Consider the following 27,188-nt stretch of genomic DNA (forward strand, 5'->3'; position numbering starts at 1 on the left):
GTAGCACGGAGAAAATACAGGGAGCAGAAGGTTAAATACAACTTGTACAGAAACCAAACACCAGTTATAACAGTCGAAGGGCTTAATAGGGAAGCAGTGGTCAAAAACGGTTTGGGAGCGACTAACTCCGATAACCATTCCTAGTTCAAAGTCTGTTAATACCCGTCGTGCGGCCGTAATCAATGTGAAACCTTCCGGTGTCTCCAGAACTCTCTCAAGTATACATTTTTTCATGATATTTAAACCAAGTATTGTCGATGATTAAATTATGGTCTGTGTAAAATTCTACCGGCCGACTTCCTCTTTCATTCCTGTCCCTCAGTCGATATGCAGCTACAGCTTTCCCTTCTCCTCCCCTTCCTACTACCGAATTCCAGTCCACATTACGATTAAATTTTCCTCCCCCTTAACTATAAGAATAATTTGCTTTATCTCATCATACATTCTTACTGTCTCTTCATCATCTGCGGAAATAGTTGACATATAACTTGTACTACTACAGTGCGAGTCACAAATTCAATCTGTACATTGAGCAAGCAGTAAAGGAAACCAAAGAAAAATTTGAAGAAGGAATTAAAATTGAAATAGAAGAAATGAAAACATTTAGATTTGCCGATAACAATGTAATTCTGCCAGATGGAGCAAAGGACTTGGAAGAGTAGTTGAACGGAATGAACAGCGTCTTGAAAAGAGTATTTAAGATGAACAGTAACAAAAGAAAAACATGGGTAATGGAATATAGTCGAATTAAATAAGAAAATTCTGACGGAATTAGATTAGAAAACGAGACAGTAAAAGTAGTACATGAGTTTTGCTAATTGAGAGGAAAAATAATTGACGATGGCGAAAGTAGATTGTATATAAAATATAGACGGGCAACGTCAAGAAAATAGTATCTCAGGAAGAGATATCTGTTGGCATCAAATAAAGATTTAATTGTTAGGAAGTGTTTTGTTCAGGAATTTGCCTGGAGACTTACCTTGTATGGGTGTAAAACGTGTACAGTAAACAGTTCAGGCATAAAGAGAATGGAAGTCTTTTGAAGTATGGTGCTACAAATGAATGCTGAAGATTGGATGGTAGATCGTGTAACTAATAAGGAGATACTAAACAGAACTGAGGACACAATCAATTTGTGGCGGAACCCGTCAAGGAAAAGGGATCGGCTAATAGGAAAAGGGAGAGAAGGAAACGTAGTAGGTGAATACGGATTGGGGCTAAGAAATGAAAGAGGAAGCCGCCTGGTAGAATTCTGCACAGAGCATAACTTAATCATAGCTAACACTTGGTTCAAGAATCATAAAAGAAGGCTGTATACATGGAAGAAGCCTGGAGATACTCACAGGTTTCAGATAGATTATATAATGGTAAGACAGAGATTTAGGAACCAGGTTTTAAATTGTAAGACGTTTCCAGGGGCAGATGTGGACTCTGACCACAATCTATTGGTTATGACCTGTAGATTAAAACTGAAGAAACTGAAAAAAGGTGGGAATTTAAGGAGATGGGACCTAAATAAACTGACTAAACCAGAGGTTCTACAGGGTTTCAGGGAGAGCATAAGGGAACAATTGACGGGAATGGGGGAAAGAAATACAGTAGAAGAAGAATGGGTAGGTTTGAGGGATGAAGTAGTGAAGGCAGCAAAGGATCAAGTAGGTAAAAAGACGAGGGCTAGTAGAAATCCTTGGGTAACAGAAAAAATATTGAATTTAATTGATGAAAGGAGAAAATATAAAAATGCATTAATTGAAGCAGGCACAAAGGAATACAAACGTCTCAAAAATGAGATCGACAGGAAGTGCAAAATAGCTAAGCAGGGATGGCTAGACGACAAATGTAAGGATGTTGAGGCTTATATCACTAGGGGTAAGATAGATACTGCCTACAGGAAAATTAAAGAGACCTTTGGAGATAAGAGAACGACTTGCATGAACATCAAGAGCTCAGATGGAAACCCAGTTCTAAGCAAAGAAGGGAAAGCAGAAAGGTGGAAGGAGTATATAGAGGGTCTATACAAGGGCGATGTACTTGAGGACAATATAATGGAAATGGAAGAGGATGCAGATGAAGATGAAATGTGAGATACGATACTGCGTGAAGAGTTTGACAGAGCACTGAAAGACGTGAGTCGAAACAAAGCCCCCGGAGTAGACAACATTCCATTAGAACTACTGACAGCCTAGGGAGAGCCAGCCCTGACAAAACTCTACCATCTGGTGAGCAAGATGTATGAGACAGGTGAAATACCCTCAGACTTCAAGAGGATATAATAATTCCAATCCCAAAGAAAGCAGGTGTTGACAGATGTGAAAATGACCGAACAATCAATTTAATAAGTCACAGCTTCTAAATACTAACGCGAATTCTTAACAGACGAATGGAAAAACTAGTAGAAGCCGACCTCGGAGAAGATAAGTTTGGATTCCGTAGAAATGTTGGAGGCAATACTGACCCTATGACTTATCTTAGAAGAAAGATTAAGGAAAGGCAAACCTACATTTCTAACATTTGTAGACTTAAAGAAAACTTTTGACAATGTTGACTGGAATACTCTCTTTCAAATTCTGAAGGTGGCAGGGGTAAAATACAGGGAGCGAAAGGCTATTTACAGTTTGTACAGAAACCAGATGGCTGTTATAAATTCGAGAGACATGAAAGGCAAGCAGCTGTTGGAAAGGGAGTGAGACAGGGTTGTAGTCTCTCCCCGATGTTATTCAATCTGTATATTGAGCAAGCAGTGAAGGAAACCAAAGAAAAATTCGGAGTAGGCATTAAAATCCATGGAGAAAAAATAAAAACTTTGAGGTTCCCGATGACATTGTATTCTGTCAGAGACAGCTAAGGACTTGGGAGAGCGGTTGAGCGGAATGGATAGTGTCATAAAGGGAGGATATAAGATGAACATCAACAAAACGAGGATAATGGAATGTAGTAGAATTAAGTCGGGTGATGCTGAGGGAATTCGATTAGGAAATGCGACATTTAAAGTAGTAAAGGAGTTTTGCTATTTGGGGAGCAAACTAACTGATGATTGTCGAAGTAGAGAGGATATAAAATGTAGACTGCCAATAGCAAGGAAAGCGTTTCTGAAGAAAAGAAATTTGTTAACATCGTGTATAGATTTGTCAGGAAGTCATTTCTGAAAGTATTTGTATGGAGTGTAGCCATGTATGGAAGTGAAACATGGACGATAAATAATTTAGACAAGAAGAGAATAGAAGCTTTCGAAATGTGGTGCTACAGAAGAATGCTGAAGATTAGATGGGTAGATCACATAACTAATGAGAATGTACTCAATAGGATTGGGGAGAAGAGAAGTTTGTGGCACAGCTTGACTAGAAGAAGGGATCGGTTGGTAGGACATGTTCTGAGGCATCAAGGGATCACCAAATTAATATTGGAGGGCAGCGTGGAGGGTAAAAATCGTAGAGGGAGACCAAGAGATGAATACACTAAGCAGATTCAGAAGGAAGTAGGTTGCGGTAGGTAGTGGGAGATGAAGAAGCTTGCACAGGATAGAGTAGCATGAAGAGCTGCCCAGTCTCAGCACTGAAGACCACAACAACAACCACAAGAATAGGGCACATTCTGAGACATCAAGGGATCAGCAGTTTAGTACTGGAGGGAAGGGTGGGGTAGAAAATATAGAGGGAGACCAAGAGATGAACACAGTAAGCAGATTCATATGGATGTAGGCTGCAGGAGTTATTCTGAGATGAGACAGAGTAGCATGGAGAGCTGTTTCAAATCAGTATTGGGACTGAAGACCAAAACAACAACTTTTCGCAGTCAGTTCCAGGTTTTGTGGCCCCAGCTCTCCTTTGTGTTGTCAGGTGCCGTGCAAAGTCAGGTAAATCCTGTCCTCATAGCACAATATTATTATTACATGAACACAGTTACAAAGGATTTCGCAATAAGAACAGCTATCGGCCATGTTTTCGCTCTGTTGGGAATCTACATTTTGATGGCTTCCCAGATATTGTAGGTCTACAGGACCTACCACAATATCAATCTATTTTTTAACGTCTCCCCACTAGTTTAAGCGATGTGAAGTCTCAAAAACGAAGTAAAAATATGCGTCTGATGGCTGGTATTATTTCAGTTCATATTACTATTAAATTATAATAATTTTTCTTTGGCACATTAAATTTGTTTGAATGTATATTGGTGTGATAACAACCATACTTATGTCCACTCATATTCCCACATCCCACACTGCCATCGTTACAAACTAAAATAAATGTAACTGTTATGAAATATAAACCTGTTGAGAATTGATGTGAAAAGTGTCTCATATTATAAAAATTTTCTTGCCGATTCCAAAAGTTGTCTTAGATTTCTCGAGTCTATAATATGTCCGAAGTTATGGACAATTTTATGTTACAAGTTATGTTCTAGTTTGGGTTACAGTTGTATGTGTAAGACATGACCTTTCATCCTCCAACACTAGTTGATTAAACATTACTTTTCAAAACAGTCGTTTAATTGAATTTTAATATTGTATCACAGCTTCATTTGTTATCATGCGATGCAATTTTGGAATCAGGCCAATGTTCATGTACTCCGCGAATCCTTTTTTCATATTATGATCTTTAGTTGTTATAGATCCTTATTTCATGGTGGCAGAATATGGAGAGATGAATTTAACTTGTTTCAATATCAGAAATATAGATTTTTTTACAGGAATTCCGAAATAAAGTTTTGGAAGGATTGTCAGCTATCAATGGAAACAGATATGTTTTGCATTTGTTATAAATATGTCTTATGTATAACAAAAAAAATGGAATTTAAATGATACAAGTCCAAGACGGGGAAAAAGTTTGTTTCTATATGTCGCGATCGACTTTGCTTTGATAGTTATTAATCGATCATGAAATTATATCACACGTCTCATAGATGGTTTGCTGCAGTCAGTCGCGTGTTGTAGCCTAAGCTAGCAGGCCTGTTCCCCTGGCTGTTAGGCCACCCTCCTGCCGTCTTGTAGGGCTTCCCGCGGCGAAAATCACTTTGCTTGTCGCTCGCAACTCTGCGATATACGAGGGCCCTCTCCAAAGCCACGGTCGACGAGCCGGAATACACGACCGCCTGCAGGGAGCAGGTTTCCATTTCCTGCTCGCCTGCACAATTAACCCGCGCTGCGGTGCGCAAAACTTCCAGAATTCACCTTTGACACTGCGGCGGAGTGTGTGCTATTTTAAAATTTCCTATCCAGTTTTCCACGTCAGGTGCATGTGTCTATGGTGTGCGTTATTCGTCCTGATCAAACCATCTGATTTTTAACACATGTTTTACGCCATCTGACCTTTTAATTGACCCACATTTCCATACGCGATCTGATAATGTAATTACTACAAACCCAACTACATTCCTTCCACTCATACTGAATTATTCACGCATTCTGACTATTTCTGTTCCATTCAAACTACACCAACAGATAATACAATTCGGATCTAAGGAACTGCTGTTAAAACCATATTAGTGGTTTATCTAATCATGTAACAACTTGATTAATCATAGCAATAAATTTCATCAGGCTATAGTCACAGTACATAAACGTAACTCTCACCCTGACTTCTTAATGCACTCACAATATATTTTCACTCTTACAAGGAAAATGGAATAATACTGAAGAAATAAGCGAAGATTGTAATTAATGTTTAACTGGCCTCATTTATTTGTTTGTTCAAAAAATGGCTCTGAGCACTATGAGACTTAACTTCTTCGGTCATCAGTCCCCTACAACTTAGAACTACTTAAACCCAACTAACCTAAGAACATCACACACATCTATGCCCGAGGCAGGATTCGAACCTGCTACCGTAGCGGATGCGCGGTTCCAGACTGTAGCGATTAGAGCCGCTCGGCCACTCTGGCCCGCATTTGCTTGTCATTTTACGAACATCTGCATTATTTGACTCCATGGAAAAGGCAATTTTACTCATTCCACAATCCTCCCTATAACAACGGCGTACTGTTGAAGCAGATTAACGATGCTAAATGTTAGGTGAGTGACTTGTGGAATCTCAGGGAGACAAAGCATGGGCTCACAGTAGCACAATCGAACTCATACAAAGCGAATTAATCAAGAAGCAGTTCAGAAAAAGCGTAATGGTAATGCAATTCAAAATTGGTGGGAAACTATCATTAATTTAGCTTATTACAAAATTCAGATGTGTGTGAAATCTTATGGGGCTTAATTGCTAAGGTCATCAGTCCCTAAGCTTACACACTACTTAACCTAAATTGTCCTAAGTACAAACACACACACACACCCATGTCCGAGGGAGGACTCAAACCTCCACCGGGACCAGCCGCACAGTCCATGACTGTAGCGCCTGAGACCGCTCGGCTAATCCCGCGCGGCTGGCTTATTACACAATTGAAACTGGTACCCTTTGTATGTAGCACATGTCGTACTTCAAGTCTCCAAATCCATGAATAATACTGGATTAAAAGCGCAAACAAATCTCAGTAAATTCCAGTAAAACATTATTAGACTTCCTCTATGGATGTTTCACAACACTGAGACTTGTAACGACATTTAAAGTTTCTAGCTTTGCTTATTATGTTTAATTACATTTAGTTATTTATTTATTTTAAGAACAAGTGAATATGCTTACAGACTAATCCTTCGCTATTGGGTGTTCTCGTTGTGCTAGGAGACGGACGCATCTGGGTGTTGCAGCTCAAATTGGCACATATGAAGCCGTTGTGTTTTGAGTTGGTGGATGTTGTATTCACGCACAATCTATGGTAACTGAGGCGTTGCAGTATTGTGGTATTTTGGGACGTTCACCCTAAGGTATGTGAATGTTAAGCGGTTTATGCGGTGTATATTTGAGTACGCGCTACCGGGTTAGTGGCGTAGGAATTGTGATTTTGTATACCATTGAGTGTTTTATAAAGCCAGGAACAAGGATCGGTACGAATTATGTAAAAGAGGACACAGTTGTCGTTGCCTGTAAAATTTAGTGACACTAATCTTAACAGACAGACTTCGTACCCTAGCGGAACCAGTTAATATTATTCGGCGATACTCAATTACATTGCTTGGTAGGGTGACGAGTGGAAAATGTAATTTAGGAACTGTTGGAAGGAACGAGACTGCCAACACCTGAAGTAGATGTACCTTGACTGTTGAATTAAAGTTAACACAAAAGTGGTGATGGTACGAAGGATTTTTGTTTCTGTTTTTGTTTTGTCCGTCCTATTCCAATTTGTGTGGGTCTTAGACTTTTTTGAATGTCACTCGTTCACATGAAAGTTGTATCTGAGATACAAATCTGATTCTATTAAAGAAAAGTCAAACTTAATTCAGAGTTCGGAGTCCAATTTAACAGTGTGAAGGACTGAATCCCCACTGAAGAAAAAGCAAGTGGCGTAAATAATAAAAAGCTACATTGTTACAAAGTAGTTAAAAATCAGTCTAGAAAAGATATGGCAGTTATTCCAGGTTTCAAAGAGCTCGACTCAAAGAATCAATGCCTCACTGAAATTTTATTACAATTTAAAATCAATTATTAGACAAAAAGGATTTAACTAGATTTTATTTAAGAAAAGGCAAAGGTATTAACTTCTGTATTTACTTAGCGGTTATTTCAAGGATTTAAAAAGAAAGAAATAAGGAACAGAGACAATGAGAAATAACATTTATAGACCGTAAGAGAGTTAATTGTATCGCAGAGATAGCTATCGCTATATCGTTGGTTTGCAATGAAATTATAACTTTGGTTGTTACGTACGGAATTATCGTAATAAGAAACGGTTTATTACATTTAACTGAACAAGGGTTTACGAAATTGAGATTTACCATAGTAAAGTAAGTGAAACGTTGGTGACGTTAAATATTTATTACGCGTTTTAGGTGATATTGTTGTGTAACAGTGAGTGAACATTCTCGCATAGTAAACTGCACCGATCGCTAGCGTGAATAACATAAATAAACAGCAATAGCTATATTTATTCCGGGTTATAAAGTTGTTTGCTGTCATTAAGGGGTCTTAATCATTTAAGTTATTATTAATAACGCAATAGTTGGTGCAAGTTTCGGGTTATAGAGTACGCAGATTTAATGAGAGCTGTTGAACGCTTGTTGTCAATAGCAGCTCACGGTACGGCTCGTCGAACGAGTGTTTTTATTTATCCGATAACGTCCAATGTGCAGAAGATTTAATATAATCCTCATTACTATAACAAGAAGCACCGATACTAGAGTACTAAAGTGTTTACCACTTCAACGTATTGCAACGTTATTGACGAGTGTGTACGATGTAGTAGGGGCATGTGACCTGTGTACTTCTGTTTTAGTGGCATGTGCGGTTTATGCACAGTTCCTAGTACATTCACACGCTTAAACGTCTTCGACTAAAATTTAACGATTAATATTTGTACTGGGACGAAGTGTGTGTAGTCTTGAGGGCAGGGCTCTTGTCAGTAGACAGATTAGTCACGTCTCGCCACGACACTCTACGCATATCAAAGAGCCATAACGCAGTACAAGCAGTTACACACGACACTCTAAACGGACTACCGACGATTGCCGCATTGAGTATCAGCATCATATTAAGTACAGATTTTTGAAAAATTGTTGAAAATTGTTAACATCGCAGCCTACTGCTGGTCTAGTCATCTCTTTGAAGAGGTTTGCTAACTTGGAACGTTACAGATTGTGAGAGAAAGTCTGGAAAGCGAAATCCTGCCGTTCCGGCTATGCTCTTATAGAATCAGCTATGCGATAGGTTGCAGCTAAGACTTTTCTTCGCCATATTATTTTGCCAAAGGTGCTAATCCTGCATCTCAGGCGGAAGAACTTCAATGTTCCAGAATGAGATTTTCACTCTTCAGCGGAGTGTGCGCTGATAGAAAACTTCCTTGGAGATTAAAACTGTATGCCGGACCGAGACTCGAACTCGGTACCTTTGCCTTTCGCGGGCAAGTGCTCTACTGACTGAACTACCCAAGCACGATTCACGACCCGTCCCCACAGCTTCAATTCTGCCAGTACCTCGTCTCCTACCTCCAATGATACTTGGGCCGCTTGTAGATCGTGTCTTGACGGAGTAACACCATAGCCTGCTAAAGGCAAAGGTTCTTGGTTCGAGTCCCAGTCTCGTATACAATTTCTGTCGAACCAAAGTTCTTGACGTTTTTGTCTCTTTCTACAGGATGTTAGACTATCATACGAGGATGTGCTGAAAAGTCATGTCTCCGAACTTTTATGTGAAAACTTTTAAGGCTCTTTAAACAAAACAAACGTCATTAGCACAGAAGTTTTAAGTGATGACGATTCGTAAGTCTTATTAAAGTCTGTTTATTGGCTACCAATACGAGCTTCTGACTGCGACACATTCTGTGAAAACTGCACATCAGTAACTCTTTCCATTTCCTCAAAATTTCCGGTGCAAGTTTTACGTGATTGAGCCTGTATTCTGTACTACCAAACTGTGCCAGAAATGCTGATTTTCCTTCAAATACCCATGCCTTTACACTGACTTCAACTACCGTAGATGGTTGTACATAGTGTCAGCGGCTAATCAGTTTCTTCCTCCTGTGCTTATGAACACGCAGAAGCATTATTAAGTTTGCAAAATATGTAAAAATCAGCCAACCGGTTGCATAGGTTTGACTGCCAGTCTCCACACACCATACCGGTGTTACTTATGTTTTAACGTTTGACCTTTTGAAGATCATTATGTTTTATATTTTAATGTGTGACTTGAGCAACTCAGCTCTTAAGTCACTGTACATATGTCACTGTACGATATGTTCTTCATGTAATTATCTTGCCTTCTAATGAAGTCACCCTTAGAGGTGACGAAACCTGGTCAAGGTATTTAGAAAACCTATGCAATCGGTTGGATGATTTTTACATATTTTTCAAATTTGTGTATACGGTTGCTGCAAACGTCAGCCATGCTCAAAGTCATCACGCAGTTCATATTTTGGACGGCCGTAGACACGTAAGCTTACAACGCAAGTACGCAGTTCCGTCTGCTCGCGGAGATAGCCACAGCCCAGCACCGTCCACTGTAGCAGCAGCGGGCTGCGGCAGCTGTAATCGAACGTAATCGATTTCCTGTTGGTCGGAACCTGCGTTCGACAGTGAGGGGCGTCCCGCCTCTGACGATACACACACACACACACACACACACAGAGAGAGAGAGAGAGAGAGAGAGAGAGAGAGAGAGAGAGAGTATACGGTGAAGTAATCGGGTCGCAGTCGCACTGAAGCATAGAATTTCCGCTTCCGTTACTTGTCTGGTGCTGTGGGCTACCTGCTGAATGGACCGATCGACTCGTTCGTCCTAAACCGGGACGGGTTTCATTCTGACAGGTGAACTGTGTGCCATTATGCGAATTGTGTGCCATTGTGGCTGTATGCGACTAGTGTTCTTCGTGAACACCCTCTGTTCACGGTGCTTCGCGACCTAGGGGCGTGCTTCAGGATCTGTAGACGCCTAGACTGAATCTGTGGCGCGGGACTGGGAAATTTTGGAATAAATAAACTACAAAAATAGCACTTTGGAACAATTCTCAAAGTAAAAGTCCTTAATGCAGCATTTTAGTAATATAATATTTTTTATGTCACGACCGCTCAATAACAACACTTGTTTCGGCCGTTGATTGCCATTTTCAGATGTGATTAATCGACCAACAGCTTTGTCACAATACATAATTCAGTTGTGATCTGACGACACCACTAGTCGTATAAAATATGTCAACGATACACAATATGTTTCAAAATTCATATTACACACTTCTATAAGTTGCAGAGGGGTTAATGCATCAAGTTTTACATATAAACCCATGCCCAGAAACGTCATCCAACGACTCTACAGAGCGTCAAAGTTATAGGCGCCGAAGCCCGTAAATGTATTTATATACATTGTGGTTCCGTGATGACGTTACAGACTTTCAGGGATGATGGACGGCTCAAATGGTTCTGAGCACTATGAGACTTAAATTCTCGGGTCATCAGTCCCCTATAACTTAGAACTACTTACACCTAACCAACCTAAGGACATCACACACATCCATGCCCGAGGCAGGATTCGAACCTGCAACCGTAGCGGTCGCGCGGTTGCAGACTGTAGCACCTAGAACCGCTCGGCCACACCAGCTGGCCGGCAGTTCCTCAACGACCGTCATTGTGCAGTTGTCCGAAATCCAAAATGTAGACAATTTTTCTCCAGTTTCCTCTGCAGTACTTTCTTTAACCCACCCCAGACGTGAAGTGTTCCTGTCATAAAGAACTGATCGCCCCTATTCCACACTTAGAACTGATATATTCACTGGTAATCGGAATGTTCTTTCGATAACCGCTACGGTCGGAGGTTCGATTCCTGCCTTGGGCATAGATGTGTGTGATGTCCTTAGATTAGTTAGGTTTAAGTGTTTCTAAGTTCTCGGAGACAGATGACCTCAGATGTTAAGTCACACAGTGCTCAGAGCCATTTGTTCTTTCGATAAAAAAATTACTTTGACCGTAGCCGTCTCGCGGTTCCAGACTGTAGCGCCTAGAACCGCTCGGCCACTCCGACCGGCTGGGATGATGGAGAAGGATAAAAATATCAACTTGAGGCAAGGACTCTGGCTCGGAAACGAACGAATCGAAAGTTACAAGCCGAAATCATTGTGATACCACTGACAGTGAAATACAATGAGGAGCCAAAGAAACTGGTACACCTGCCTAATACCGTGTAGGCCCCCCGCGAGCACGCGGAAGTGCCTCAGCATGACGCGGCATGTATTCGACTAATGTCTGAGGTAGTGCTGGAGGAAATTGACACCATGAATCCGGCCGGGCTGTTCATAAATCCGTACCATTACGAGGGGATGGGGATAACTTCTGAACAGCACGTTGCAAGCCATCCCAGATGTGCTGAATAATGTTCATGTCTGGGGTATCTGGTGACCAGCAGAAGAGTTTAAACTCAGAAGAGTGTTCTTGGGCCAATCCTGTAGCAACTATGGACGTGTCCGGTGTTGCATTGTCTTGCTGGAATTATGAAATCGACATGAGTGGATGCAGGTGATCAAACAGGATGCTTAAGTGCGTGTCACCTCTCAGAGTTGTATCTAGACGTATCAGCAGTCCGATATCACTCCCACTGCACACGTCCCACGACGTTACAGAGCCACCACCAGCTTGAACAGTCTGCTACTGATATGCGGGGTCCATGGATTCATGAGGTTGTCTCCAAATCCGTACACGTCCATCCGCCGGATACAATTTGGAACGAAACTCGTCCGACTAGGCAATATGTTTCCAGCCATCAACAGTACAAAGCTGGTGTTGACGGGCCCAGACGAGGCATAAAGCTTTGTGTCGTGCAGTCGTCAAGGGTACACGAGTGGGCCTTCGGCTCCGAAATCCCGTATCGATGATGTTTCGTTGAATGATTCGCACACTGATACTTGTTGATGGCCCAGCATTGAAATCTGCACCATTTTGAGGAAGGGTTGCACTTCTGTCACGCTGACCGATTCTCTTCAGTCGTCGTTGGTCCCGTTCTTGCAGGATCTTTTTCCGGCAGCAGCGATGTCGCAGATTGATGTTTCACCGGAGGCCTGACGTTCACGGTACAATCATGAAATGGTCGTACGGGGAAATCCCCACTTGATCGCTTCCTCGGAGATGCTGTGTCCCATCGCTCGTGTGCCGACTACAGCACCACGTTCAAACTCAGCAGTAACTGATCTAAGAAGTGCCCCAGACACCTGTTGTCTCATATAGGCGTTGCCGACCGCAGTGTGGTCTTCTGCTTGTTTACATATCTCTGTATTTAAATATGCATGATCATACAGTTTCTTTGGCGCTTCAGTGTACGTGTACCGCTTCTGTCGTTGCTACTAATGTGGGGTATGCAACTTTCAAAGTGGTAGTATGCACTAAAATAAGATAAAATGTCTAGTATAAATGGGTTCTAAGGTACATACCTGAGAAGCTATAATCACTTGTTCATAGTCGCTGGTAAACCTGTTGTGTACATAGTTCCGCATAGTCAGCGCGTACACAACTTTCCCACTAGAGCGCGCCCCGCTAAGCACAACAGCGCAGGCGCAGCGCTCGTCCGTCTCCGCACTACGAGATGGCGCTGCCATAAAGACGGACCAAATTCTGCTTCCGCCGATCCGCGTATTTACATGTAACGCAGCCAAAGAGATTGCTGCTAACGTAGAACCTTTTCTCCTTGCGGATCACACTCGCGCAGTGATACATGAACGCTCGAGGTATTATAAGGAGTGTACAGACCTCCGATCAGTCAGTCTGCATTAGTCTGCATTTGTCTGTACCCGTCTATAGTTCAAGTTTCAGTCTGCGCCTAATAAGATTACCATATTCCTGTACATAGCCATGAAGATAAATGAACAGACACTTTGTCAAGTATCAGATATATGTGAGATTAAGATTAACGTACCAAGACCAAAGGAACTTCAGATTGTCAATTGTAAATAGCATCCAGAACCAAGTTAAGTTATTTTTATGCTTGTTATTATTTTAATAATTATGTGTGAAAATTAATCAAGTTCTGTTTAAAGTTGGTCACCATCAATCTGCTACTCAAAGCGTGCAAGTAGTATTTCTATCGTCTGACCTAACGGCAGAAGATAAACACGCCACGATAAGACCACGAGACATATTGCTGACACTCGCCTACTTCGTTAGAGCGACAAGTCAAATAATCTGACGGTGTGTGTAGCGAAGGTCTTACAGTACGCACACCACAAAAACCATCTCCCCTATCGAACAACTGCTCAGTAACTCTTAAGATATGCGTTTTAGAGCCCATGTTTATTGTCATTCTTTCTTGCGTTGGTTCATATTACCACCTCTGAAAGTAGCCTACCCTACGATCTCAGCAACAACAGTGCCGGTACATGTGTTCCACTGTAAGAGGGATCAGAACGGTTTTCGCTTATAACTTTCCACCCGTTCGTTTCCGGTCTACTTCAAATTGATACCTTTATCCACCTCCATCAAGCTGGAAAGTCTGTATCATCATCACGAATAATCCTGTATATAAACACACAACTTTGACGCTCTGTAGCGCTGTTGGATGACATTTCCGGACATCAGTTCCCACGTAAAACTTGATCTACTACTTCCCCTATACAACCTCTAAAACCGGATAACATGAACTGCGGAACGCGTTGTATGGGGGAGAGTATTATACCTTAAGACACTCTTCAGACTTTTGCATCTGGCTAGCACTCTAACAGAAGTTTGATATATTTTCATATTCCATTTGTAAATGATGACATTCACTTTTTATGTGCTGCAGACGTTTCCTGAAATTACAGCAAGAAATTAATGTTTTTCCAAATGTGAAAACGTGTCCCGAAGTATATGTAGCTAGGAATAAATATTGTGATGAAATGAAAAAGCACTTTCAATAGAGAAAATCTTTTCAGTAATGTGTTTAGTCGTCTGTCACTTACATTATAACTGAACTACACACCAGTAATCAATAAGCACAACCAAATTAAGGAGAAGTACTATAAAAAAGCAGTTAAAGGTTAAATGCATATTGAAACTGGAGAAAGTAGAAACTAACACAAATCTTCATTTTCAAGACATGTAAAATTGTTAAGACATTAACGACACTCAGTTAGTTTGCAAATCTCAAATGCTGCATGACAAAAGACTTCATTCCGGTTCAAGATACGCAAAATCGACTTACTATGGCTTTACACGTTACATAACTTATTTTTAAAATACGTAGAATTTTACTTCGCATAAAAATCTTTAACTGAAGAATTAGCGCCGGCCGCGGTGGCCGAGCAGTTCTAGGCGCTTCAATCCGGAACCACACGACTTCTACGGTCGCAGGTTCGAATGCTGCCTCGGGCATGGACGTGTGTGATGTCCTTATGTTCGTTAGGTTTACTTAGTTCTGAGTCTAGGGGACTGATGACCTCAGATGTTAAGTCCCATAGCGCTTAGAGCCATTTGAACCAATTGAAGAATTAGCAATGCATCCCAAATAGGTTTAATATACACCGATGGAAAAAATTTCGCAACACCAAGGAGTTGTGCGACATAAACAATAAGTGGTAGGAGAGTTTCTACATCTGAATTATGATGTGTATTCAAATTTTGTGACAGTCGCTTAAGAATGGCGCAAGTAGCGCCATTTTGAAACGCAAAGCAGGTTTGATTTACGTTTACGCTGTATCGGTCATAAGCGTTATTTATCTTTGAACGTGTCGAACTGTTGATAGTCAAGAATGTCTTTCAGGCGGCAAAGACACCATTATTAACATGTTACTGAGTTCGAACGAGGTCGTGTAATAGGACTGCGAGTCCCTTTTGTAATAGTGCAGAAGGACTTTGCAGGAATGTAGCCACTGTACAGTCGTGCTCAAAAGTATCCGAACGACCTGAATTGCATTTCGCCTGATTCGCATGCAACCCAGATAACGCAGCTGTCTAGCAGTTCCTCCAATCGCTCCTCGGTACAGTCGTTTCACTATTGAAAATGGTTCCAACAAGTCACCACTACAAAACACTGCTCTGTATCGCAATAACTCAAGATGTTAAGTTATATCACGATACTACAAATATCAGGGAACACCTTATCACAGATGAGACTGTCCTTAAGGCTTGTAAGCTCACGTTTATTACAATAAATGACATACCTGAAATGATACCAGTCTCGTTATTACGTCAGATAGGTAATGCACGTTTTAGCAGTAGCCTGATGTTTTAACTGAAATGACGAAACTAAATATTAATTTTTTCCTTCCCAGGACTCCAACCCGACACCTATCGCTGTTATATTCTAGAGGAAACGAACGTTAAATATGGGTTTGTTACACCAGAAGCGACATGTGAGCATGTTTGAACTAGAAATAATATAACGAAGAGTTCAGTGCTGACTGAGAATCGAACCCCACACACATCGTTGTAGACTATTCACAAAGAGACGTCCGCTACCTTATTTTTCTCCACCATCATCCTTGAACTTATAGTGATCTCGCAAATAGTTCTGTGTCTCACTGGGAGTCAAAAACGTCAGATATCATTAGTGTTGACAAAATGGTTCAAATGGCTCTGAGCACTATGGGACTTAACATCTACGGCCATCAGTCCCCTAGAACTTAGAACTACTTAAACCTAACTAACCTAAGGACAGCACACAACGCCCAGTCATCACGAGGCAGGGAAAATCCCTGACCCCTCCGGGAATCGAACCCGGAAACTCGGGCTTGGGAAGCGAGAACGATTAGTGTTGACAACGAATGTAAATACATTAAAAATCAAAATTATTATCCACCAGCAGATAGGTCTTCTCATGCTAGATCTTGATAATACATAATGAAAACTTTAGTGCTGGGCCAGGATTCGAACCCATTCACGCGCAATATGTGGAGATGTTGAAGAATCTGCACTGCCGAGAAAATTCGATATGCACAGTTGATTGTGCTTCGATAGCAATCTGATTAGGTTTAGGTTTCGAATCCCTGTCCAACACAAAACTTTACCTCACGGCATTTCAAGTAAGTTACTTGTGAAGAAGCAATATTTAACATCTCTCGTAGTTCGTTAACAGGGACAATAGATGCTGGGTAGGAATTCCCGTCCGTCAAAAATGTTTACGTCATGTAATTTAAAGTTGATATTTGCCGACTGAAACTGTCTAAAATCGAGGTATATCACTTTCTGTATGCATAGTCAGGAATGGCTGTTAGTTTCCGTGAGTCACGAAATCTTTGCTTAGTTTGCATGTTCTGGGTTTGAATCCATATGCTGAACGAGAGGGTTCGTCGTGTCATTTGAATTTCATACATATTAGAACTAGCTGCTCGGAAGTAACTTAAATTTTCAATGTTATTTTGTGTTAATAATAAGTACGGTATGTTACTTTACAGAGGAAATCATGAATTCGACGAAGTTAATACGTGCATTACCTGTTGTTGTTGTTGTTGTTGTGGTCTTCAGTCCTGAGACTGGCTTGATGCAGCTCTCCATGCTATTCTATCCTGTGCAAGCTACTTCATCTCCCAGTACCTACTGCAACTTACTTCCTTCTGGATCTGTTTAGTGTATTCATCTGTTGGTCTCCCTCTACTATTTTTACCCTCCACGCTGCCCTCCAATACTAAATTGGTGATCCCTCGATGTCTCAGAGCATGTCCTACCAACCGATCCCTTCATCTAGTCAAGTTGTGCCACAAACTCCTCTTCTCCCCAATTCTATTCAATACTTCCTCATTAGTTATGTGATCTATCCATCTAATCTTCAGCATTCTTCTGTAGCACCACATTTCGAAAGCTTCTATTCTCTTCTTGTCTAAACTATTTATCGTCCACGTTTCACTTCCATACATGGCTACACTCCATACAAACACTTTCACAGACGACTTCCTGACATTTAAATCTATAGTCGATGGTAACAAATTTTTCTTCTTCATAAACGCTTTCCTTGCTATTGCTAGTCTACATTTTATATCCTCTCTACTTCGACCGTCATCAGTTATTTTGCTCCACAAATAGCAAAGCTCCTTTACTGCTTTAAGTGTCTCATTTCCCTATCTAATTCCGTCAGCATCACCCTACTTATTTCGACTACATTCCATTATCCTCGTTTTGCTTTTGTTGATGTTCATCTTATACCCTCCTTTCAAGACACTGTCCATTCCGTTCAACTGCTCTTCCAAGTCCTTTGCTGTCTCTGACAAAAATACAATGTCCTCGGCGAAGTTTTTATTTCTTCTCCACGGATTTTAATACCTACTCCGAATACCTACTGCTTGCTCAATATACAGATTGAATAACATCGGGGATAGGCTACAACCCTGTCTCACTCCCTTTCCAACCACTGTTTCCCTTTCATGACCCTCGCTTAAAAATCCAATCAACATTATCAAAAGCTTTCTCTAAGTCTACAAATGCTAGAAACCTAGGTTTGCCTTTCCTTAATCTTTCTTCTAATATAAGTCGTAGGGTCGGTATTGCCTCACGTGTTCCAACATTTCTACGGTCGGCTTCTATCAGCTTTTCCATTCGTCTGTAAAGAATTCGCGTTAGTATTTTGCAGCTGTGACTTATTATACTGATAGTTCGGTAATTTTCACATCTGTCAACACCTGCTTTCTTTGGGATTGGAATTATTACATTGTTCTTGAAGTCTGAGGGTATTTCGCCTGTCTCATACATCTTGCTCACCAGATGGTAGAGTTTTGTCAGGACTGGATCTCCAAAGGCTGTCAGTAGTGGAATGTTGTCTACTCCGGGGGCTTTGTTTCGACTTTGGTCTTTCAGTCCTCTGTCAAACTCTTCACGCAGTATCATATCTCCCATTTCATCTTCATCTACATCCTCTTCCATTTCCATAATATTGCCCTCATGTACATCGTCCTTGTGTAGAGCCTCTATATGCTCCTTCCACCTTTCTGATTTCCCTTCTTTGCTTAAAACTGGGTTTCCATCAGAGCTCTTGATATTACCTATCTGACGTAATAATTGAGTAGTAACATTTCAGGTATGTTATTTATTGTAATAAATGTGAGATACAAGCCTTAAGGACAGTCTTATATGTGATAAGATGTTCCCTGATATTTGCAGTATGGTGGTATAGCCCTACATCTTGAGTTATTGCGATACAGAACAGTGTTTTCTAGTGGTGGCTTGTTGGAACCATTTTCAGTAGTCAAACGACTGTACCGAGGAGCGATTAGAGGACAGCTGCGATATGCGGGTTGCATTCGAATCAGGAGAAATGCAATTCAGGTTGTTCGGATACTTTTGAGCATGACTGTACATGACTGCTGGCAGCGGTGGTCACGAGAATGTAAAGTTGCAAGAAGAGCAGGCTCCAGACTGTCACGTGGCACTATCGAGAGAAAAGACCATTGTGTTCAAGCTGTGGCTCTGACGTATCGTACTGCTTCTGCAGGGGCAATTTGAACAGCAGCTGGCACCACAGTGACACGACCAACTGTTACAAAGCGGTTACTTCAAGGACACCTCTGAGCCAACAAGCATTGCTCAGACTGCAAACCATCCCCCTTTGCGACTTGAGTACAGTGTGCGTTTTGCTGGGGGGGGGGGGGGGGGGGGGGATGGGGGGATTTCACCTCCTCTGCATCAGACCATCCCCTCCTCTAGTTTTGGTTTATGAATCCCAACCTGGGATTACTATTAATACTATTAATATCTTTGCTTATTAATTTTTAAAAAGGGTTATGTGGTAGGTAAGCATTTCAAAACATTTAGAACTAAACGGCAAGATGACGCACGTCACATTCCCGTAGCAAGCCACAATGTTGCAAGACGTCGCCCCAGTGTAAACGAGGCTTTAGAGCCAGGTCTGTACTGCATGGTGGATGTGATGTGTTGCGTACGAAACTAAAACCTGCAATCAGATCCAAACGTAGTGGAAAACTGTGAAGAGGTGTCATCCTGCAGCAAGATAACGCTCGCCCACATTCTGCCAAACGGACAGCCGACGCAATAAAGGAGTTGAGATTCGAGGTGCTAGAGCATCCACCATGCAGTCCAGACCTGGCTCCAAGCGATTTTCACACGTTTGGACCCTTAACGGAGCAGTACAGGGAAGAAGATTTGAAAGTGATGATGACGTCATTGCTGCGGTGCAAAATTGGTTACAGATGCAACCGATAAACGTATTTTCTGATGAAATAAAACAACTCGTAAAACGTCGGGAAAACTGCATTGGAGTCCAGGGAGGTTACGTAGAAAAATAACGTATGTTTCAGTTTTCTGTCATCAGAATAAGTACAGCTTTTCACAAATGTGCCTTTTCTTTTTGAATTCCCCCCGTATATCTGTATGTAGATGATTTTGTAAATAAGCTTCGCCTATAATGTAATTTTAAAGATGTAACAAGGGATGGCTTTTCTGATAGTGCTTACACGTGAATAGTGAGTTTCGGCATTAACATCTATTTATAAATAACTGTTTAACCATGGGTAACGCCACGGTCTAAGCTAGTAACATATATAATTATACTGACCCCCTACGACATCCCCCCCACTGGTATAAGCACAAATCGAACACTGCTTCAGTAGTGTCAAGCAACAGCTCACTGGAGTCCCTGGAGGGCAGGGTGTAGTTCTGTTGTGTTTCCTGATGGAAGCTGCTTCTGACTTAGAGCCAGTAAAGGCTGGTTAGAAGAACGCCTGCAACCAACCTGTCTGCGTGCTGAACACACTGGACCTACAGCTGGAGTTGTGGTCTGGAGTGCGATTTCCTACGGCAGCAGGACCACTCTCGCGGTTATCCAGCGCACCCTGACTGCAAATTATTGCGTCAGTCTGGTGATTCGACCTGTTTTGCTGCAATTCGAGAGCAGCATTCTGGACGATTTTTTCCAACAGGATGACCGATCAGGAGCAACTGGCATGGAACCCCAGACCACAAACTCTCTAGAAGAGCGTAGCGTTCCAAAAGATTGGAAAGGGCACAGATCACCCCGGTTTCTAGATGGGACGTCGAACAGATGTGCAGAACTATAGACCTATATCTCTAACGTCGATCAGTTGTAAAATTTTGGAAAACGTATTATGTTCGAGTATAATGACTTTTCTGGAGACTAGAAATCTACTCTGTATCAGCATGGGTTTAAAAAAGACGATCGTGTGGGACCCAGCTTGCACTATTCGTCCACGAGACTCAGAGGGCCTTAGACACGGGTTCCCAGGTAGACGCCGTGTTTCTTGACTTCCACAAGGTGTTTGATACAGTTCCCCACAGTCGTTTAATGATTAAAGCAAAAGCATATGGACTATCAGACCAATTGTGTGATTGGATTGAAGAGTTCCTGGATAACAGGACGATGCATGTCATTCTCAATAGAGAGAAGTCTTCCGAAGTAAGAGTGATTTCAGGTGTGCCGCATGGGATTGTCGTAAGACCGTTGCTATTCACAAACTATATAAATGACCGTGTGGATAACATCGGCAGTTCACTGGGGCTTTTTGCGGATGATGTAGTAGTATATCGAGAGGTTGTAACAATGGAAAAGTGTACTGAAATGCAGGAGGATCTGCAACGAATTTACGCATGGTGCAGGGAATGGCAATTGAATCTCAATGGAGACAAATGCAATGTGCTGCGAATACATAGAAAGATAGATCCCTTATCATTTAGCTACAAAATAGCAGGTCAGCAACAGGAAGCAGGTAATTCCATAAATTATCTGGGAGTACGCATTAGGAGTTATTTAAAATGGAATGATCATATAAAGTTGATCGTCGGTAAGGCAGTTGCCAGACTGAGATTCATTGGAAGAATCCTAAGGAAATGCAGTCCGAAAACGAAGGAAGTAGGTTACAGTACACTTCTTCCCCACTGCTTGAATACTGCTCACCGGTGTGGGATCCGTACCAGATAGGGTTGATAGAAGAGATAGAGAAGATCCAACGGAGAGCAGCGCGCTTCGTTACAGGATCATTTAGTAATCGCGAAAGCTTCACGGAGATGATAGATAAACTCCAGTGGAAGACTCTGCAAGAGAGACGCTCAGTAGCTCGGTACGGGCTTTTGTTGAAGTTTCGAGACATACCTTCACCGAGGAGTCAAACAATATATTGCTCCCTTCTACGTATATATCGCGAAGAGACCATGAGGATAAAATCAGAGAGATTAGAGCCCACACAGAGACATACCGACAATCTTTCTTTCCACGAACAATACGAGACTGGAATAGAAGGGAGAACCGATAGAGGTACTCAAGGTACCCTCCGCCACACATCGACAGGTGGCTTGCGGCATATGGATGTAGATGTAGATGTAGAAACTGACATCCAGCACCTGTACAACACATTCCGATACACGTTTTCATGCTTTCATGCAACATTCTGGCGGCTATACCGGTTATTAATCTACCAACATTTCACTTTTTCTGTGGCCTATCTTACGCTCACATTAACCTGTCATGTTGCTACTCATTTAACTATGTTACCTAAACAAATGTATTCCCCAAATCCATTATTTTTTGGTGTTGCTATATTTTCTCTGTCAGTGTGTTATGCCCCACTTAAACGTGTAGAACTCGAAATTTTTACGAATGCTGCACGAAACACAATCTCATATCTAGCAAGAACAGAAACTGTAGAAAATTACAGAAACTGCAGAGCCCATTCCTTCATTTCATTCCAAGATCAGTCACTAGCTCGAAGTACCGACCAAAAAGATCATGTGTTCCTTTGTACTCTGTCCTCTCGGTAACACACTCTCCCCTACATCAGGTCGTCACATAGTAGATGTGTCTCTTTTTATTATGTCACAACAAGACGTATTTTATACAACTTCATTATCTTAAAAGTGCAAACCTCGAATTTCTGTACGTCATAAGAAAAGTGTTAGTGTACTAATGACATCTAAATATGGCAATCAGTTGCTGATCCTTGTAATGTGAACATTGTTATTATTAAGCTAGCTTGACTTAATAAATTATTATGTAAAAACTTATACGTTCGCATACTTCCATTTGGTACTGTGTCAATTCTTAAAAATACTGCAGCATTTGAGGTTTAGTATACAGTTGTATAAAATTTTGATATACGATTCGATTTATGCCTTAATGAGACAATCAGGTTAAGGAACGAAAGGAATTCAAATCGTAACGGCATTAAAGTTTATTCACATCGCTTTGAACAACTATATTTTTTTGAGTTTCTGTCCATACAAAAAACAGTATTCCAATTTTAGAAATAACATATTGTAACTATGAACAGTTTTGTTGGCGGGTAAAAAGCCGATGAAGTCCATTCTGGTTTCTGAATACTGCGTGAATTACTCATTCTTTCTTTTGAAGAGAACCCAGTGTGCATTTTTATTTTCGGTTGAAACACGAATTCGTTCTTTTAACTGAACCCACTCTTCAGTACTTCAGTCATGGTGGCCCATACCATTCGGTGGCCCATTTCATCAATGTGGCCCTAGCATTGAGGGCCCAATTGCCACATTTGTGTTACACATTCAGTTACTGATCCCTCACGTTCTGAAGATGGGGTCTCGTCATCGGCTGTAGCAATATGTGGACAGCGAGGTAAATTTGAAGCACTCGCTTGCTTTGCCGGACGCATCCTGTTGTTGTTGACTCAAATGTTAGCGATGCTCCTCCAGTCGACTTCTGCACGTATTTTCTGTCACTCAGGTGGAACGTCACTGTTTTTTTACACTGCTGCACATGGTCGAGGATTTTCAAGCATGATATAGACCACCACCGCCACGAACAAGCGTGTAAACTCCACTTTTCTTACATCGGACACAAATTTTATTGTTTTTAGAATCCCAGACAAAATCGCATAAGCGATAATTTAAATAAAAGACGCCCCGATATATTCTAACATATTTCTTCATCGCCGTATTAGCTAAAGATTCGTATCTTCGGTGTTCAGGTGGTGATATGAAAAAACTTTTAAAATTTGTGTAAATTACCTCGACGACAGGTAGTCTGGACGCTGTCTTCGATGCAGGAGTCGGCGCGAAATGTCTCTGGCTGTTCTGTTGTATTGGAGATGTCGTAGAGGTCTTGAGTATAAAGATAATTTTGTCTTTGTTTCGCATAGAACCGTCGTCCTTTGAAACAACATTGAAACTGATGCAAGAATTTACAATATGAGCCATAATTAAGAGAGTATAAGGTCAACGTGTCTTCAGTACGCCGCGAGTTCGTTACTATAGAAACACAAGGACGAGTAACCTATTGTTAAGAATGATAGAGAATGAAACGTCCCCTTAGAAAAATTTAGAATGAATGTGCTGGTAAACCTCCTATGTTATTTGATTTTCAAACAACTGAGCAAAACTGAACGTAATCAGACATTTCTCTCTTTACTTATTCTGATCATCACTAAAGTGACACACAATATTTTTAGCGCAACGCAATTTGACTTTCAATAATCCCTACAAAAGAATGGCCCTGACTAACAATAACCTATAGCTTTCATGAATCAGTTACCTCACAAAAATCTTCGTTACTCGAACTACTGCAATACAGTGAGCGCCAATACTGCCAGGTGAATAAAAGAGTCTAACTACTGAAGGCACTAACTACTGATAGGCATAGTTAGCAAATGGAAGATTTTGATTGAGAACAAACAATTTATTTACCTTAATAATGTTCAAAAGCCATTATATATATCTATCACTTCATGACCTCCATCTTTACAAATTTCCTTTTTTCTGGCGGACACACGTCCAGATCGTCCGCTTATAGTAACCTCTCAAAACTCTGGAATATCTCTCTCTACTCATCCACCACTGCTGGCGGCTCACCTCCAACTGCACAACGCTACGCGCTGTTCACATCCAACTGCCCAACACTACAATAGCGAATATTCCAACGATGCCAACAAGCCACAGACTGCACACAGCACAGTCAGTGATTTTCATACAGAGCGCTATGTCCTACTTACAAGTAAATATTAATCAATCAGGGCACCAGTATGATGAACTAGAATCTGCAGGGCCTAGTTTTGTCGCAGCGACCAGGCCCTTCTGCATAATCCAATATTATAACGCTATAAATATAGACAATGGACCAGAATATAGCAGCACCACGATAAGGGCATGGTAGAACATACAATTGCTAGTCAATCGTGCATGTTGCGCTGTTATGTTTGACCACGAACGGCACGTGTGCGATGTGCTCAATGCGTCGCTTGTGTAAGTCTTGGTCACAGATACGGTCTGTGAAGTTGCCAGTGCGTTATGTTGGAGCTAAGTGAACTGCAACGTGGACAAATTGTTGGTGGTCGTATGGTGGGTCTTTACGTAATCATGGGAGCCGATATGTTTGGTGTTTAGAGAGAAACCATATCCGATAATTATAGCGCATACAGGCAAAGCGGGAGAAGAGCGCCCGCTAAATGATAACATGGACGAAAGTGTGTGTTGAATGATCGCGATAGGCGATCATTGAAAAGCTTGGTGACAAAAAGTAGAAGGACGCAGATGAAAAGTCACTGCAGACCTAAATGTCGCACCCGCCAACCCTCTCAGCACCAAAACAACACGAGGAGGGTTCCAGAGGCAGAAAACTGCAGGATGAGATGGAATTCCCAAATCTTTCGTCAGTGATGCAAGAGCCCGTAACAATAATCGTCAATGCTGTATAATCTGGAGTAAGGAGCAGTACAAGAAATGTCGAATAAGAAGGACCGCTGCAACTGTTTAAAATCATTATTCAATGACAAGGCCGGCTTCCCAAACGGAATTTGCATCATCGGGTGTTTATCTATATACAAACGTATTAAATAATTTATCACTATTTTCACAATGGCAAGAATCTGGAATAACAGCGATTAGTTTTGTGTCTACTGTCAGTCTACAAAACCGATATCTTTGCAAGCTGGTAAAAGCACATTCGCCGTCATTCTGATCAAGACATCTAAAATTTATACCTCACAAAACTGGCAGCATCCATAAATAAAAAATGGGGGCAGAGGCCATACTGTTGCCCAATAAAACTTGTAAGAACGTCAAAAGCAGGAACGCAGTTGACATTAAATTAATAACGTATAAAGGTATTCTGCAAAAGAACTACGTTTGAAACGGTGATGGAGAAACACCTATTGGACTAATATCACATTTTACCTGCATTATAGAGCCTGAGGTGGAAGTATTCCTGTTAAACTAACCACAAACTGCCGTGTGGCCTACGCGGTAAGTCGCAAACACGGTGTAACTGGGAACAGAAAGTGAAATGTTGGGGGCTGACTGCACATTTTTAAATACAATCTATAATAATCAGGAACACTATATTGTGTTTTAGTCCATTATGTCCAAGTTAATGTTACAATAAATATCGAAACATTTTCAGCTACTATCAAAGCTACTAGGGGGCATAAATACCCAATACTAACTTCTATTTACAAAGCTAAAGAAATTTATCATTGTGTATTAATTCCCTATAGTAGCTTTGGCTGGCTTTACGTACTGACTGTAAGTAGGCACAAACGAAATAGACTTTATTTTCCGCTACCTGCATTTGCCAAAATTTTGATAAACTGCTGTATACAATTGTATACAAATAAACAGCTGTTGAAGCAACTACTGTTCGCTAAAACGATCGTGTCTTTGAATATAGGTTCTAAATAGTTGCAGCGGTTCTTTTTCTCCAACATGGAATTCTTCGATTGTAGATGCCCTGCCTACAAACTATCACGTTCAGCGGAAGTAAGTCACTTGGCAGGATGAGTCTTGTTGTACGCTGTTTCCAACTTTAGTCCGAGTTATAGCCCCAACAGAGAAATATGACGATGATTCGGTGATGACTTGAGAAGTCATGTAATGGTATTCCATGGCACTCTGCAGTTTGCAAAGAATAATGAGGCTATCTTGATGCTGAAGTTCTTTTGTCTGTGTTTGCTTTAACAATGACATATGTTTTGAGTGGGAGCCGCCTTTAGCAAAACACAATTTTGTTTTTTGTCCCAGACATGTTTCACTGCAATTGCAGCATCATCAGTCGGTTTATTATTATTATGGCTGTTAAACATAAAGAATGTTCTTTACTGTTTAAATACATATAAATATTAGTTTCTAAATAGTAATTACAGGTTTTTGAAGAGCACATAAAATTCATACCTTCTTACCACATGATGTGGTTTTCCTGCTCTGTAAGTTTTTACAGTCATCTGCAGCTATATGCAACTTAATGTAGGCTAAACATTAACGCAAAAATTACGGTTTCTAAACTGTTATGGCTATGACTCAGATTAAATATTCATGTGAAAGGTTGTGTATGTGTGTGTGTGTGTGTGTGTGTGTGTGTTCAAAAATGGCTCTGAGCACTAAGGGACTTAACTTCTGAAGTCATCAGTCCCCTAGAACGTAGAACTAGTTAAACCTAACTAACGAAGGACATCACACACATCCATGCCCGAGGCAGGATTCGAACCTGCAACCGAAGCGGTCGCGCGGTTCCAGACTGAAGCGCCTACAACCGCTAGCCCACACCGGCCGGCTGTGTGTGTGTATACATTATGTTTCACTTACGGTTTCTTTTTTTGTAATCTTCTTCATTGTCTAGTTCGAGGTATTGATTTGTCACTGTCACTGATTACCAGCTGTAATAACAAGATGGCGGACGGTGGATCAGTAGAAGGTGTGAAAAGAAGATGGCAGACAGTGGAACAGTTGAAGATGTCATTGGCGGTTGTTATGAATTTCTCAGAGAGGAGTGTGTGTGTGTGTGTGTGTATGT

The sequence above is a fragment of the Schistocerca gregaria genome, chromosome 9 (genome assembly GCF_023897955.1).
Source record: "Schistocerca gregaria isolate iqSchGreg1 chromosome 9, iqSchGreg1.2, whole genome shotgun sequence".
NCBI lineage: Eukaryota > Metazoa > Arthropoda > Insecta > Orthoptera > Acrididae > Schistocerca > Schistocerca gregaria.